A 17,803-nucleotide genomic window follows, 5' to 3' on the forward strand; every position below is an offset into this window, starting at 1 on the left:
GTCTAGTATAATGCATTTATCATAGGCCTCCCTTTTATTTACAGTCTGGTTTTTCCACTCTCAAAACAGAATTATCCCAAAATAAACACCAGACAATGAGAATCAAAAGCATGTGTAATAGCCGTGCCATTTCGTAACTACTTGCTACATCTTTGTTTGGCATACCGGACTTTGTTTAGCAGAAACATGGTAGTATCACAAGGTCAGAGTCTCCCACAACTTAATCCATTGCTAACAAAACCTGGAATTCATATAACACAGACTTCTGTACAAAAGAGTTTCAACCAAAGTTAAAAATAAATCCCCTCAAAATGATGAACAAAGTGTAGTTAATTATAAAGAGGGGAAAAAAACCCTAAAAAAAACCCCTCCTCAATTAGTTAACTTTTTAAATTTTTTCTCTTTTTTCTTTTTCTCTTTTTTTCTTTTTCTTTCTCTTTTTCTTTTTTTACCAAATAGGCATATATGCAAGACGTGGTTGCTTTGTTCTCTTGGCTAGGTGCAACATCATCACAGCTGTGATCATGCTGGATCTCATAAACTAAACAGGACTAATCCTGCTCAGCAAAGTTACTCAATGGGGAGTTTTCCAAGACAAGCAAAGGTCTTGCAGCGCTTGCAAGCAGTGTTTTAATAAGGGTGGAAGCAGCACTCCTCTCAGGCCCATGGACTCATTCTGGATCTTAGGAAGAGTTGTGCGACTAGGAAAATTACTTCAACTAGCATCTAAAAGAAATGATGGTGAAAGACTTTTGTCTATAATCATAGGTGCAAACATACAGGTATATATGGATCACCTGGAAAAGTGCTCAGTACACCCAAAGGTCCCCCAACAATTCTTCCAGTTTGATAATGTGTACTGAATTGAAGATCATGAAATGTCATCTGTCTCCTAAACCTCACTGTGGCCCAGTGCCATTCAGGATCTTCTGCATCCTCCAGAGTAACTAAATCGCTTTCATGAACTTACAGTCCTCTTCACCTGCACAAAATGACTTGTGGCCACAAGTACAGAAAGAAGGTATAAGTAGCATGAATATGTTTGCTTAAATAACCCTGTGAAAGTTCTTCTGACCTCTGTATCTGCTTCATCTTTACAGAGAATTATTGGTATTGAAAGACCAAGACTTGTTCTAATGGGAATTACAAGTCTAATGACAGTGGGATTTTATACTCTAAATCTAGACAAGTAAATGAAACTATTTAGGGATCATTCTCCGTTCTCAAGAATACATCTGAATTTATGATTTTCATACTTTCTGTTTGGTTCTTCTGCCTCCCTACCAACCTTGGACACAGTAGGCTCAGCCATTCAGCGATCAATAGCAGGTGATTGGCCATACTTCTTCCCAAGTTGTGCCTAGGACGCATCTGAGGAGCAAGTCCAAACCCATGCCAGAAAGTAGGTTAAAACATAAATAATATGAATAGTTAAGGGAGAGTAATCAAGTTTGTGTCTTTTATATTACAGTAAGGATGCAACCTCTGGTCCCTGAAAAATGTGTAGGTGGCACTGTGACCTGCTATTTGTCCTTGGTAATTAGAATACTACTGATAGGGAAATAAGAGTTATTATTATTAGTGCTTTAATAACAATGAACAAGCTGTCTTTTAAATTAGCTTACTACATACCCAGAACAAAGGTTAAATTTGTAACAATTGCCATATGCAATAATAACAGACTCTGACTCAAGCAGCAGTGCCCCTCATGTCTCAGTGATGAGATTGAATTGATACCTAGTAGGAAAAAAAATAGAGTTTGACTAATCCATTTAGCTCTTTTCTTCCATCACTACACCATGAAGTGGTTGCAACTGGATTTTAAATTTTTTTGGTAGGTGGTATGCTGGGGGTGTGTGTGTGGTGGGGGGGGGTTTGTTGGTTTTCCTGGGTGGGGCAGGAGGGGAGGTGTTGTTTTGTTTTCTTTTATGTTGGCTACTGTATTCAAAGAGCACTGGGAAATACCCAAGGTAGGTCTGTATAACACATCTCTCACAAAATAACTCCTTTGGTCTTTACCCAATGAGAGTTATGCTGACATCTGTCCCCCTTAGAGGCTGAGAGGCAACACTTTGCCTCAAAGCCACCAGTCAGAAGGTGTGTATTTTCTGGCTGTGCAAGCAACCAACCGTGTGTAAGTGTGTCCACTCCTGACTGGGCCTAGAACAAGTATGCAGGCTGGCCTGCTGGCTGCAGCTGAAAGCTCTAGACTGCTTTTCAAGATCTCAAGCAAGCTGAACAGGTTATGTCTACTCCCCAGTGAAACTGGTTTGGTGTTAGTAATTACTATTGCTGGTGAGGAGGAAGAGAAAGCCAGGCATTTGCAATAGGAAGGAGGTTTGTGGTAGGCAGGAGGAAGACAGGCATGGTTTGATTTTAATAAAATGGAGCCTTTATTGGTTTATCCACTCATTTGTGTTGATGACATTTGATCCACAAAGAATGAAACTGAGCTAGCATTAGGTTATATCAAATACATGAGCTCAAACTTCTGTTTTCACTACACCAGCCTTTTGCAGCTCCAGTGATTTTAAGTGTTATATGAAACCGTAGCAAGTAGTGCCTCCTGGCAATTGACTACCTGATAGATTTTCGTGACACCAACCATGTCAATTCACACTAAGTGTTAAGTGAACATACTCTGCTCAACAGCATAGTTAACTTCACCTTTGCTCAGTGTTGGTGGTACAACAAGGCTTGGTTGCTTTTCAAACCAAACTCATTAAATTTGCTTAGAGTTATACTTACAAAATTTGAAGTTGTATTTCCCTGTACTGCAGATTATTTCTCTAATGAGTATATAAAAATGTTTGTCTAACACAGGTCCCAGAGTAAGAGCCGATAATAAAACTCTCTACAAACAACTCTGAATGGGGAGATGGGAAGTTCAGATTAAGAGAACATTTGCATTTCAATAACACTGCCTATTGAACCATTTTAAAGCATTGATAGCTTGATCCTACTTTCATTGAAGCAAATGGCAAAAATCCCACTGAGGTCAAAGGGAGGCTTGATATGACCCTAATTCATGAATGGTCAGATTTTGGTATGCTAACTTCTACTGAATAAACTGTTCAGTCTGTACAATTCCACTAAGTTATGTACTTTTGAAATAAAGTACTACTCACTCAAAGGAGTGATGTTGTGAAGCTCATAACACTCCTTTGAGGTTCATCAGTCAAATTTATGGATCTATTCATAGCAAAGTAAATTTATTAGTAGTTCATACCATCTAGCTACTCTTTAAGTAGTTATGAAACATTTCTGATAATATATTCACAATTTTGATGTTTTTATGACCTTATGGTTTTTACAGCCTTTTTATGACTCTTCATTATTTCTTTTGTGAGCTTAGTCAACTAAACCACATGCACAGTTTATCTTTGCTGACTGGATGCTAACTTTTTAAACATAGCTCTCAAGTAACCGTAAGGAAGAAGTTTTTGGTATTACTCTACATAACAGTGGCTAAAATTTGTGTAACTACCTTCCCGAATAGCTGAGAAGTGGCCAAATAAGCCAGAGAAAAAGACACTGTAAGCAGAATTCAAGGTTGTTTGTTCAGTTTTGTCGGGGGGTTTTCCCCAGAAAAATAACAGTATTGCATTTATCCTTTTAGGTGGTGTAGAGGAGAGTATTTTGAAGTCAGAAAGGCAAATTTACACTTGAGAATCAGTGAAGATACCTAGGAATCAAACACAAAACACATTTGCCTGGAGGAAAGAAGGCTCAGGGGAGACCTCATCACTGTCTACAACTACCTGAAAGGAGGTTATAGGGAAGTGGGGGTTGGTCTCTTCTCCCAAGCAGCAAGTGATAAGACAAGAGGACAGGGCCTCAAGTTGCAGCAGTGGAGGTTTAGGTTAGATGTCAGGAAAAATTTCTTTGTGGAAAAGGTCATTCAGCGCTGGAAGAAGCTAGCCAGGGAAGTGGTGCAGTCACCATCCCTGAAAGTGTTTAAAAGACGTGTAGATGTGGTGCTTAGGGACATGCTTTAGTGGTGGCCTTGGCAGTGCTGAGTTAAGGGTTGGACTGGATGATCATAAAGGTTTTTTCCAACCTAAATGATTTTATAATTCTATTCTGATTGTCTGTTAGAAGCCTCTCCATATATTAATTCACATATTTACCTACATTGTGCATGTTGCATGAAGCATTAAATAAATGTGGGTAGTTTTTTGTGAGAAAGATAATGATCTCCTGTCTCTGAACTGTATGCTTTGATCCCTTTGTTCTTTCTCCCATATAGGACACGCCCCTTTCTGGCACCATCTTGCCTATCAAAGAGATTAGGGAGCAGTGACTATATCAAAGTTTCAAGAAAATTCAAAAATTCTTCATTAGGATGTCATAACAGTTAGCCAATGAAAGAGTGGAAAGGATGATTGAGATTGAATGTAATAATTCAGCACATGTGATGCTGCTAAGGGATGCATATACACTGCCACAGCTCCTTGGTATAATCATACATGTCTAAACTGGATCTTCATGTAGACTTCCAACAAAATAGCTAAGATTATTTATTTTTAATTTTCAGTATGAAGTCAGAACACCAGTGTTCAAAACCATGTAGAAAAAGGTTTGTTTTTATTGTCATAAGAAATGACAGGAATGACAGAAATCTCATGAGATAGATTGGTTTTATAATGAAGGAAATAAGGTTCAGATAACCCGAAGAAACCTTAGACAAAAACAATCAATCTTTCAAGTGTCATCAATTACTCATATTTAAAAAAGATGATCAATAATTTTATCATTACAAATGTAGGTCTACAATAAAATGGCAAACTCAAGAGACAAGAATAAACTAGAATTTTTTTTCTAACTGCTGTCAATGTTTGGACAGTGAAGTAACTTTCTGGTTGCAGCTCAGCAGGAATTAGATTACTTCCAGCAAATATTGATAATAAATAGAGAATCAGCAGGGCCTGGAAAACAATCTGCTCCAACACTCTTTTCACAATAAATTTAATTTAATAAAAACACCAAGATTTGTTCAAACTTGAAAGCAAATATTCAGGCTTAAACAGCAAATGCCAGGGTTTTTTTTTTATTATCAGTACTGTAGTCATCAGAATTGCACAAGACAGCATGACAAATACATCAAAATCAATGGAATTTAAAGCCAAAAGTCAATTCAATTCTGCAGTTGTATTAAGATTCTCTGCTCTTTTTTTTAATCTGCTTTATTTTTTTTAACTGTAATAGTAAAAAACTTCAGTTTTGTCTTCATTGGATAAAGAGCTACTGAGATTAAATTGGGCAATTATGTTGTGTTTACCTAAGGGCTAAAATCTGTTAAAGCCTGTTCAAAACTCTCAATAGTCTTTGATATACGCTTGATAATTTTTGATTGATCATAGTGACTGAGAAATGTGCCCAGAGACTGGAGCAAAGCAAATGCTGTTCTTACCGTCAAAAAGGAGCCAGGGAACTACAGGCAGGTTGGCTTTGCCTCAATCCGTGGGAACACGATGGGGCAGCTGATCCTGGAGACCATTGCTGGGCATGTTAAGGACAAGAAGGTGATCAGCAATAGTCAACATGGATTAATGAATGGCAAGTCATACTCAAACAACCTGATAGCCTTCTGAGATGAGATGACTGACATGGTAGACTAGGGGAGAGCAAGTGGCTATCTTCCACCTTGACATCAGTAAGGCTTTTGCCACTGTCTCTCATAGGATTCCCCTAGAGAAGCTGATGAATTATGGGCTAGGTGAGCAGATAGAGAGGTGAAAACTGCCTAAACTGACAGCCCCAGAGGGTGGTGATCCATGGCATGAAGTCCAGTTGAAGGTTGGTAGCTAGAGGGGTACCCCAGGTTGATTGGTTATGATCCTATTTGACATCTTCATTAATTACCTGGATAAGTCACAGAGTGTACCCCTAGCAAATTTTCAGATGACACAAAACTGTGAGAAATGGCTGATGAATAAGAGGGTCATGTTGTCATCCAGAAGGACCTCAACAGGCTGGAAAAACAGGAACTTCTTAATTATTAAGGGTCTAGAGCATCTCTCCTATAAGGAAAGGCTGAAGGAGCTGGGAATTGTCAGCTTGGAGAACGCTCACAGGGTTTTAACAATATATACATAAACACCTGAAGGGAAGGCACAGAGAGGATGGAGACAAGTCTTTTCAATGGTTCCCAGTGACAGGACCAGGGGCAAAAGGCCCACACTGAAACACAGGAAGTTTCCCCTGAACATTGGAAAACACTTTTTGCACTGTGGAACCACTCCCAGGAAATTTTTGTGAAGGTGGTAGATGCACTTCTTGTTATAATGTATAACACATAATAAATACAGTACTTAAATATAATATCATAGATACCTTAAATCAGTCTCAAAACCAGGCAATATTCTAGCTTATTCTGTCTGTGCTCTGGTTCCTCATCTCTAGATGGAAATAAACCCAGTTTATTTCACAGCAGTCTGACAAAGATAAGTATTAATTAGTTTTTAAGGTCTCTAATACCACCACAAGCACCACAGCAAAGTCTGTGAGGAAATTAATAATTCTAATTTTAGAAGGGAATGCAGTAAATAAGGCATCCAGCCATCCAGCCACACATTGAACAAGGAGAATGCAGCTGAACATTGTTTAGTATGTTACATGAGTGCAGCACATCAGGTACACTGAACTAGGCAAGGATCCTCTTAAAATGGTATGTGAACATATAATCAAAAATCAAATTATCATGTATGAGTAAGATAAGAAAGTAATTCAGCCTTATATCCTGGCATTAGTATGTCACTTGTCAGTTTTACTTATCTACCTCTTTTAACATGAGTTTTGCTTTTAACCACTGATGCCACCACTCTTCTCCTCCAGAAAGTTCTTATTCCAAGAGACTCCACCACAGCTCAAGAACTGACAGCAAAAGGTAGAATGACTGGTTGAGCCTTACCTTGTACACTGCCAGACCTCCAAAAAGTTTAGCAAAGTTATCATATGTATTTCTAGGAGTAGCAGAAAGGACTAGGCCAAGTTGTTTAACCCTGTGTTTTATCCCTCTGTCATACCCTCTTTAGGTAACTTGGAAAACATTGAGGAGATTGCATGAAAGGTTTCAGACCTTCAACTGAAGAAATCAGGCAGGTGAAAGAGAAGGTTGGGACTGGCTTGGGGAGCATCCATTCATCTACGACTCAGACAGTAATGGAAACCTCTTGACACTCCTCCCCACATATTTTGGGAGAGAACGGCATCTGCTTTATTGGGTCAGGTTTCACTCAGTGTATATTGGGAGGATTTAATTTCTACCTGTAACAAGAGGAAAAGTCAAGGGATAATAATTTGCAGTCATTTATCACACATGACCAACAGAAGTTGCAGCAGGCTCCAAACTCCTTGCCCTATGTCCCACCTTCCCCTCCTTGCGCCACTCTGACTCCCCACAGATGGGAATCTCCCAGTTACACCACACCACGTCCTACTCTCCTTCAATAAGAAGCAGCCTTTGGCCTCCTTAATTTATAATATGGATAACTCTGCTGTGAAGGGTACTTACTAGGCTTCTTCCTATGTGATGATTTTCCACATTGAAATAAAATAGTGTACCATCAATTCAAAGAATCACAGAATCACAGAACCACAGAATCATGGAATCACAGAATCATAGAATGGTTGGGGTTGGAAAGGACCTTTGATGATCACTAAGTTCAACTCCCTGCTAAAGCAGGCTTACCTAGAGCAGGTTTTACAAGATAATGTCCTGGTAGGTTTTGAATATCTCCAGAGAAGGACACTCAACAGTCTTTCTGGGTAGCCTGTTCCATTGCTCTGTCACCTTTGCACTCTGTTGGAAGCTGCCTCATATCTTGCAAATCCAAGCCAAGTAAAGAGCAACCACATGGAATAGCCTTGGAATGATAAGCAAAGTAAGGAAGACTGGACTTTGCTTCAGAAGAATAGGACTGCTGGACTGATAGGTATTTGAAAGGGTTCTCCAGCCTTTAAAAAAAGTTCATCTGAACATGTTTCTACCTTATTCTGCATCTAAAACTATTGTGCTGTTCTATAACTGCTGTTCCTGCTAAACACCATCATTACTATACATGTCTCTGCAGGTTTTATTTCAGTGTGAGATTTTCTAGATCATAAATTTTATAACTTAATCAGAATGGCCACATATCTTCTCTTCCAAGGACTTGATTCAACAAAGACCTTTAAACACTTTACTAGTTTCATCATCCAAACTCCAACCTAAGGTCAGAACACTTACCAGCATTGTAAAAAATGCTGTCTTGGACAGGCATGAAAATAAAATGAAAAATAGAAATATACCATTGACAGTATTACTAAGATTAAAGTCCATTGCAGCGAGGGATTAGCCTGTCTCATCCTAGAGACTGACACCCCTTCACCTGAGGGGTCTGTGTTGCTCTCTGCCCTTGGGCCAAGTAATGGTATTTTCAAAAAATCACTGCAGATGCCTTACTATCCCCTTCATCCCTCTCACTATAGCCATCGAGTACCCTGCCCTTCTATCAGGTTCAGTGTGAGTGGACTTGATTTATCACAGGATAGACAGTTTAACTTTACATATTAGGGCCAATTACAATGTCTCTGTTTATTTTAAAAGAACTTCAAAGCAAATATGAATATTTTCCTACACTTCAATTATTCAATGGGCTGTTTGGTCAAGACAAAAAACAGTAGAAGTCTGACTAATAATGATACAATATTGAAAAGAGAGGGAAAAAAAAAGCAAAATCCAAAGTGAAAATTTTCACAGCCCCTACAGCTTTATATATTGATATTCATCCTCTCAAATATTACGTGTCCTCTAGAAATTACTGTATTTAATTTCCATATCACTACAGGTGAAATACAGAGATAGAAGTGAAAAATAAAAGTTTGTAAAGGACTTTTTTTTTTCAGCATTAAAATAGATAACAAACTTGAGGTACAGAAACAGAGAAATTAGTCACATATGCTGCCCCAAAAATCTTCAACACCTGCCAGTCACCTTAGAAGCATAGTGTGATCAAGTTTTCTGTCCTGTAGATGACAGAGCTTTTATTGTTTCTTTGACCTGCTCCAGTCTGCATGGAAAAGTGTGATTAAGATACTGCCTTTAGTGAACAGCTGTCCAAGTTGCACAGCTCACACTGGAAAAGTGTTCTGAGAAACAGGAAGAAACAGGAGACTGTTGTGAATTTTTGCTATTGTTCTTTCGTTTTTTCATAAGTAAAGTACTGCCTGAAGTTAGCTGGCTGAATGGACTAAGTGCCTGCCAAAGGAGACACGTCACTTATTATACAACATGGGGACTACCATCTTTTGCCACTGAACACACTGAAAATACCATGTATTATCTAAATATCCACATGATAAATAAGAATGTTAAATTTATCTATTCTTTCACCAGCTCCAGCTCATACCATGGCTGTGTACTGTGAAATGGGGAGCCGAAATTCATTTCTACTGATCGCCCTGGGAAAAAAAAAGAGGATAGTATTTTTAATGAGTCTAGGTCACCTAGGTTATAGTACATCCATGCCGTAAAGAGCACACACTAAATGCTCTTTACACCATCACCATACATTTCATGCATGAAATTCATTTGCATACTCATGCACACTCTTATGATGCAAAGAATGATCAGATGCAGATTCAGTCAAACACACAAATCAGTAACTTTATAAAACATGTAATTTATTTACCTCAATAAGTATTAATAATATTAATTAATAGTATTAAGAAGTATTAAAATATTAAGAAATGTTAAATTATCCATTTTCCATATGGTCTTCCACAAACTCCCTTACAAATTGTGCTGCGATGTAACATCATCCCTTTCCATCTACTTTATCTCTTACCATTTAGAGTTATATTTGTGGGCATTGCTGATAAAGAGTTGTATGAAGAATGCACAGTGAATAATCTGTGGAAATGATTGTTGCTTGACTTAAAATAAAAAGTAGCAGCCTTTTAAGGTCAACATAGGTTTCATGTTTGGATTGTTTCTACTATTTGGAAAGGTTTGACATGTTTTAAATTACTAAGTAATGTGAAAATACATCACCAGCACAAGACTGTTGTCTATGTAAATATTTTATGAGTCACTCGTCATTGGTTAATAAGGTAACAAAGATTCAAAGCTATTTATGTTGACTCGTATTTTTAAAATGAGGAATTTGAAAACAAGAAAATGTGACAAAGTTGATCAGGATCTAAGATACTGCCTTACAGACAGACTGTTTGTGTCTTGCATGACATGAACAGCTCTTTTAAATTACTTATTGAAAAGAGATGTAACATTGTCCATGTGAAATATATTAAATGCATAACACAGTGAATCACCTAATGAACCTAAGATAAATAGTTATAATTCCTGCTTTTGTAGAGATGAAAGAAAAAGATCCTGATAGGTTTTGCTTCCACTGATTCTCCCATGCGTCCACAACATCAAATATAGTAGGTAGCCCGTTCATCACAGAGTGTACATGAATGGTCCCACTGTGGGATTAGCAGTATGATCGGAGAGTGAGTGCAGCACATGGGTTCAGCCTGCAACAGCCATCCCCTTGGTACTCCCCAATCTACCTTCATTCACAGGCAGCATAAGGGCTTCCATGATGGACGGCTCAGTTTGGGCTTATTTGTCTGGTCTGGTGCAGGTGGTCTTTCTCACTGGTCTTGTGTGATCTTCATTGCACAAGACCAAACAAATGCAGCTCACATTGTCCCACTGCCACTGTGGGGGAGTCCTACAGACCATGAAACAGCAAGACAGGGGATCAATGATGTTGTTCAGGGGCTGAAAGACTATGACTTGTCTTCCACAGAGCCCATCAGAGAGGCAGCATGACAGCCTGTGGCTGGCAGGCTCCTGGAAGTCACCTTACTCTGCATTCCTGCATCAAGCAAGATGAATGTTTTACCACCCTTTCTTCTGGGCAATGCCTGAGAAGTCTGTCAGTCTTTTGCAAGGGACTTGGGGGTAATAAAACACGTGCAGACACTGCAGCTGATTTCACAGAGCTGCCCAACAACAAACTCCTGTGTGTCACTTCTGTGCCGGACAGTCTTTCAAGTTGATTGTAAGGTAAACATTTCCATCATCTGATCATAAATTTCATCAGACGCATGATAGCTTCAACCTTAAGTATCGCCTGAACACTCTGGCCAAACAAATGCATGCCTTAGCTTAAATACTAGAGCATATGGCCCAATTAATATGCATTTGAAGTGTTGTAACTCAGCTTGTTCCAGGGAGGTCCTCAGGCAGGATTTTAGTTTTATTTTACAAATTGGTCTCTTGCAGTTTTATTGTGTTTCATGACATTTTAGACAAAAGAAGTCCTATGTTCAACATACATTGCACATAATAAAGCAGGGTGAGAGCTGTTCAAGAAGAAGCTGCTTCATAGTATTGACAGTTTCAGAGCTGTAAGAGTACAAAGGCAGATAATACTGATGTTTAGAATAATCTGGCAGTCTGATTTACTAGGATGTAAACCACAGGATATCAAGACATCATCCAGACCCAAAGCAGATCTAAATGTTCCTGTTCTTTTACCATTGGGAGCTCATCTCTGAGTGTCCTCATTCCTGTACAGCTGGTACAAAACTGATTTGCGTGAACCTCAAGTAATTCATCCAGCTTTTCCTTACAGCCACGAAAGCAACTTTTTGTCTGTGTTGGCACTTTCAAGACATCACACAAATCCCACAGCTAGAACTGTATCTATAGGGGCCCGTTTTAGCAAGCTCCATTGCTCATCCACACCTAGATACCCAGTGCTAGTCTTAGAAGAACAGGAACGAGTGAAGGATGTTCATGGTGAATTTGAAAGAAGGTGGCTGTAAGTTGTGTTTCCTTTCTAGAAGATATATCTAAACAAGAGCTGTGGAGAGCCAAAAGTCTGGTGGAAATAAAAGACAATTGTTATAGAAGTGCTTATGAGCCTGTAAAAATGTGCATTTTCCTGGGAGGCCATGATACACCCTGTGCAATATTACTGTTGACCTGTTCCTAGGAAGATAAATCATACAGGAGTGAAGATGTCTGGGTGTCCTAGCTGGGACTCTGTGTCTCTGCACAGGCCAGGTCAGAGCTGCCTAAGCAATGAAATTATTTTCATTAAAGTTTAGGCAGTCAGTTTAAAATTAAGATAGGCATCCTCACACCCTCACATGTGACTATTGCACCTGCACAAGATTGCAGGAGTAAATACCCCCTGCAGCCATCGAAGATGAAAGTTGAAGATGAAAATAAAAGAATCCAAACAAAAGCCCCAAGCCTTATGTTCACAGTTTGGTGCTGTTAAACCTCACATGGGAACGATCTGTTTCTGGGCTGCTAAAAAAATCCCCAGGAAATGAAGTTTATGATGTGTGAAATAATGTACATGGACAACACTCCCTTCCCCCAACTCCTCAAAATAACCCCCATGCTCCCCATGTAAACCAAATCGATCTTCCTCTCTGAGGCCACAGCCCAGTGAAGCCTCATCCCTGCCGCCCTTCATCCCCCCGCTTCAATTTACGCAATAAATTATACGCAATGCGCGATATTTGGAAGCCACATCCTGCTGCAGGCAGGGCTGGCTTTACTTCTTGACACAACATTTGGGGATGACTCTGCTTCCAGAAAGTGGAGTCGATGTGCTGGACGTGGCTTAATTGGTGCCAGCTTTGTCCTATTAACAAGTGTCATCTTTCTTCACCACATGCACAAAGGGTGATGTTCTGCAGGTTATAGCACCTTCATGCACTAAAGCCTTTTGTGTATATTGCTGCCTGATTAGACAGGAAATAGTGCATGGTACCAGGGGATAATTCACATGAGCAGAGTTGCTTGCATGCATATGCAAAACTGGGGCTCCAGATGTGAAATACATCTTTTTCTAATCCCTGAGCCATTCTCTGTGTGTATGTCTATATATACATTGCATGCTTACTACTTTTTATTACTTTTAAAACTTTAAAATAAAATTGGCTTGAATTTAGTTTGAGGATTGGCACCAATCCAGGACAATTCTTGTTTTAACTGAAACAGTTCGCTTACTGCTAATTTTAACACAAGTGATTTATTTTATTAACATGGATGCAACTGGGAAGCACACTCTCCCTTACTACCAGGAAGGCTTGGAAGCCTAGCACAAAGACTCAGAAACAGCTATGCCACAGATTTGTGGAGATGATCTCTTTGTCTGTGAAAAGGTGTTTTTGAGAGATGTCAAATTTTCGTACCTGCCTTTGCTATCTATGCAGGAGGGAGGGACCTAAAAACTTCATACTCCCAGATATCTGCAAGAAACTGACTGAGACACTGAGTCTAATTATCCCAAGCCATTCACTCCCTTTAACTTCAGTGAAAACTTAGAGGACCTACCTCAATTATGGCAGAGGATGAGACTGAGCGATTTGTATTCAACTAGCAGCGAAGAGGGAAAAAGTGAGGGGAAATTGCTATGCATAGACAGGGGAGCCATTGAAAGACCTTTAACCTGTTTATTTTTCCTTAATAAAGTTTTTGCAGTCTGTGAAAGAACAACTTGGTTATTTATCACAAGCTTCGGCACATGACCCAGCTTTTTCTACCATTCAAGGAATGTAATTTAAACTCGATTTAGAATCCTCTGCATGGCCAAGAGTGATGTTCAGCTTATGTGGAATTGTTTGGTTCAGTTTAAATAAATAAATAGCATTAAAATCTAATCATGGAAAATGTAGCTGTTAAAAATAGACTGAGGTAGTACTAACTCAAAGCGTCAGAAAAGGTATGTGCAGGAGGGACTCTGAGAGCTGATTCATCAAGTGCAAGAGCAACCAGACAACCAGCACTGGCAAGCTTTCAGGCACGTAAGCATCACCACCGAGTCTCCCCTCCCTGCAGCTGGAGTTCCCCGCAGGAGTTAGACCTGTTTCCTTCTCTTTGCACTTCAGCCACCTGCTTTCCCTCCAATCAGATTCTCCACAGAGATACAAGATTCTCATTGAGCTACCTGTGGTGAGCCTGGCACCCAGCATGAAAACCACTGTGCGCAATATTTCTACACCTGTGAAGCAGCTGGTTAAAAATGAAGCAATATTAAAAAGGATTTCATCTTTTAGTTTTGTTCGTAGCTTTTGATGCTGAGTTTTGTTTGTCTGTGCCACAGTAAAACCTCAGCAAGAAAAGATGTCATGAATCCAGATGGCAAAGACAGTTTCTCTCAAATTGTTTCACCTTGTGCTGTTTTCTACTTGCTTTCAGTCATCAGCCTTAAACATGAAACTGTTATCATTCTTGATTAAGATACGTAAATTAATGAGAAAATTTCATTAAAAAAATAGCAAGGCATTTTACATGTTGGGTTCCATGATTAGTTTGGGTTTTGAGTATTTGTGAATTTTTACAAATGGAAAATAATGTTCTGTCTGGTGCAACTTATTTTGGATTTTACAGGATGCACCATGAGAACAGACAAGAGGCCTGGCCATGGTACACCATGAGGCCTTTAAAGCAGCCTGGAACCCAGCCAGGAGAGCTTATTCCAGACAGCAGATACCACAAAGACCTGGTAATGCTTTCCTTAATGATTGTGCTCTTCTTTCACTAAAATTTTCAGTCAGCATTCCACTGAATTCCTCTTTCATTTTTGCTCCTGCAAAACTAAATGCCTATGGAAAACACAAAACTTTCTGACCAACTGTACTCAAGCATACCAGGTTTTTTTGGTAGTTGAATTTCGGTTTCTGCGCTTTGGACAGACAAATGATGGTGCTGTCACTAGGGATGGCAGACAAGATGCTCAGCTGCCTACTTCACCTGCACTGCACAGAGAACAGAAAAACTCATGCATCTGCTCCTAAGCCACTGGGTTGTAGTGAAATTTGGTTTAAATTATTACTGATTAGAACTGGCTTTAGAATGCTGATATGCACATGAAATCTCTGCAGGACTTGACTGATCGGTGGACCATATCTTCCTGCCCTGAGGACCTGGTGGACAGACCAGGGCAATGACTGTATCTGGTCTCCAAAGGTGAGCCCTCCCCATGTCTTAGATTAGCCTAGTTCTGTATAACACTAGTAATCTCCTTGTCCCCAAACCTTACAATTTATCTATATAGGGCAGACAAGGGAAGTGAGTACAATTGCCATTTTTCAGAAAGGAAATCTAACAGTAAAGGTCATTCAGTCACAGACTTGAGATTTCCTGAGTCTTCTTCCAGTGACTTGTGGTCACTGCTATTGGCTCAGATAAGTCCCAATTCATATGTTAAACAGCATATGTGACATCAGGTCACTACAACAAATTATATATATTTCATTAAAAACTTTAGAAAGTGTGTATCAATTTTAAGTTTTTCAGGAGTGAATAAAGGAAGTAAAAAAAATCTATAAGAAATATGTACATTCATGGTGCCTGCAAAAATCTACATGATGCATCCAGTTCATTCACTTGTAATTTATTAGAGTCCGAGAATACACGGGTGCCAAAACAATAGTTTCTGACACTCTCATTCTAAAAAAGCTGCAAAATGAATGCTCCTCCTTTGCTCAAAACATCCAACCATCAACAGATCACCTACTCAGTTTGCATGCTTCTGCAAATGCTCTATTTACATTTGATAGGGAATGCCTGAAAAGCTCACAGTTTGAAAAGCTTGTCAGAATACGGCCCAGAGCAATGGAGAATAAGGCAAGATGTGGCAGAGGTCAGGTGGGATCCAAAAGCCTAATTAAAACCTAAGAGAAGAAACAGTGTGGAAGAAAATGCTGGGCAGTTCTGCTGTGCACAGCAGCCTGCTGCTCTTCCCTGAGATTTCCCGTCCTTGAGCCAGCACCAGCCTGGGCCAGTGACTCAGCGCGCAGGGTGTGACAGCTCCAGAAGCGTGGCAGCCACACTGCTGTGGCACTCAGACCTGCTTAGTAACATCACCTTCTCTGCTGGACACACTGAATCAGCCACAGTGTCACTAGGATGTGGAAATACTGCCCCAAGCCGTAGGGCTGGCTGTGCACCTAAATAGGTGTACCATGCTCAGACAAGCAGAGTATACCTGACCACTAAGTAGAGGTAAAAAGAAAGGAAGCAGTGTCAGATAAATAATAAAAATGTAGGGCCAAACAAGGGTTCAACAGGGAATGAGAGTGTGAAAGCACAGCTGTACATATGGCTTTGAAAATGAGAAGTCTGAATCTGCAAAAAAACAAGGAGGATGAGCTTCCTCCTCATACCATTGAAGTGGACAGTGTGGCTATATACTGCCTGGCAGTATTGTGAAGCAAACCACATTTATCTGCCGAGATATGTATTCATCATATGTTTCAAAAGAGTGCAGTCAGGCCAAGAGAAACTCCATGCATTCCTGGAGTCTCTTAAGCTCTGAGTTTCTCACCTCCAACACCTTCCCCACTGTAATCTCAAAGTTCCTTTATTGTTGCATATGGGAAGATCACAGAACATCTACTTTAGTGCAACTCTTTCTTTGGAAACATCCGTTTTCCGTCTGTCAACTTTTTTTCCTACACCACCTCTCATGTAGCTGTACCTTGTCACTCCCTTTCCTTCCTCCCACTCCGAGACCTGCAGCTCCACCACGGTAAAAATAGCTGGTGTGGAAGGGTCACTTCTCTTGCTACAGAAAGGAAACAGCTGTGATTGCTTGAAATCTGGAAGGACTACTCAAATCATTTATCTCACTGCTCTTCCCCAGCCCTTTTTCTTGCTTTGCTGCTTTTCCAAAACATTATTTCTTGTTTGAAGATATGTGGATGTTATAGTTGTTATATAGTGGCCGTGTTGATGAGGCTCTACTGATGCACCATGGGAGAGAGAAAAGGAAGCTTTAGGAGGTACCTCTCATACTCTTGAGGTCATGTGCTGGGTTTTCCTTAAGAAGGCCAGGAGCAGCTAAAAATAATATGAGTCTGACACACACAGAGAATACATTTCAATTAAAACTAATGGAATAAGCAGTAAAAATAAAAGCAAAGAGACTGAGTCCAAACCATCATTCATCAGTAAAGTACTCATTCTGACATATGGTTATGTTTATGGTTTTGTGTGATATTTAAATATAACAGGGAAGAACACCAATTTTTAAAAAAGAAACAGTGATCTTAAAATGGAGCAAAAACCAAGACATGTGAGTGCACGTGTTCATTAACTGCATGGGAAGCAGAGTTGCTTCTGCCTGTCCAGTAGCTCTGCCTGACCACAACTTTGGAAATCTAGTCTCAAGATTATTCTTCATTTGATCATTAATATATACAATGATGTAAAACAGTATCCTTTTGTCCTATGGAACCTTCCATAAGAAAAATTTATTTGGAAAGGGCAAACAAAGCACATTAGGCTTTGTGCTGAGGAAATACATGCTAGGCAGTGTATAAGGCTGAGGCAAATTAAAATTAGTAATGTTCAGAGATACTCCAAGTATCCTTTATACAAAAAATGCTCAGTTCCTCTGCATTCTTATTCTCACCAGTTTGAATGAACTCTTATGGCTTTTTTTTTTTTTTCCTTTCTTAATGGTGTAGTTTTAAAAAAGCTGTTTACAAATTTATGTTGGGATGATAATCTCCAGCAAATGTCAAGTTGATTTAAAGAGCAAGTTCCTGGACATAGACAAGGACCTGTTGTAAGCTTGCTGGAAATACTTGAAAAAGTACTATGAAATAGTACTTCAAATAAAAAAATTTATATTAAAATTGTACTCAGTTGGACTGTCAATTGCCAACAACGTACTCTAGATAAATTGTCCCCCTGGAGTCTCACTAAAGTTTGTAAAACCTATTTAATGTTATTATATCTGCATCCCTTCTGGATTCATCAAATCAAAACTTTTTTAAA

This window comes from Corvus cornix, chromosome 3, assembly GCF_000738735.6.
Source record: "Corvus cornix cornix isolate S_Up_H32 chromosome 3, ASM73873v5, whole genome shotgun sequence".
NCBI classification, from domain to species: domain Eukaryota; kingdom Metazoa; phylum Chordata; class Aves; order Passeriformes; family Corvidae; genus Corvus; species Corvus cornix.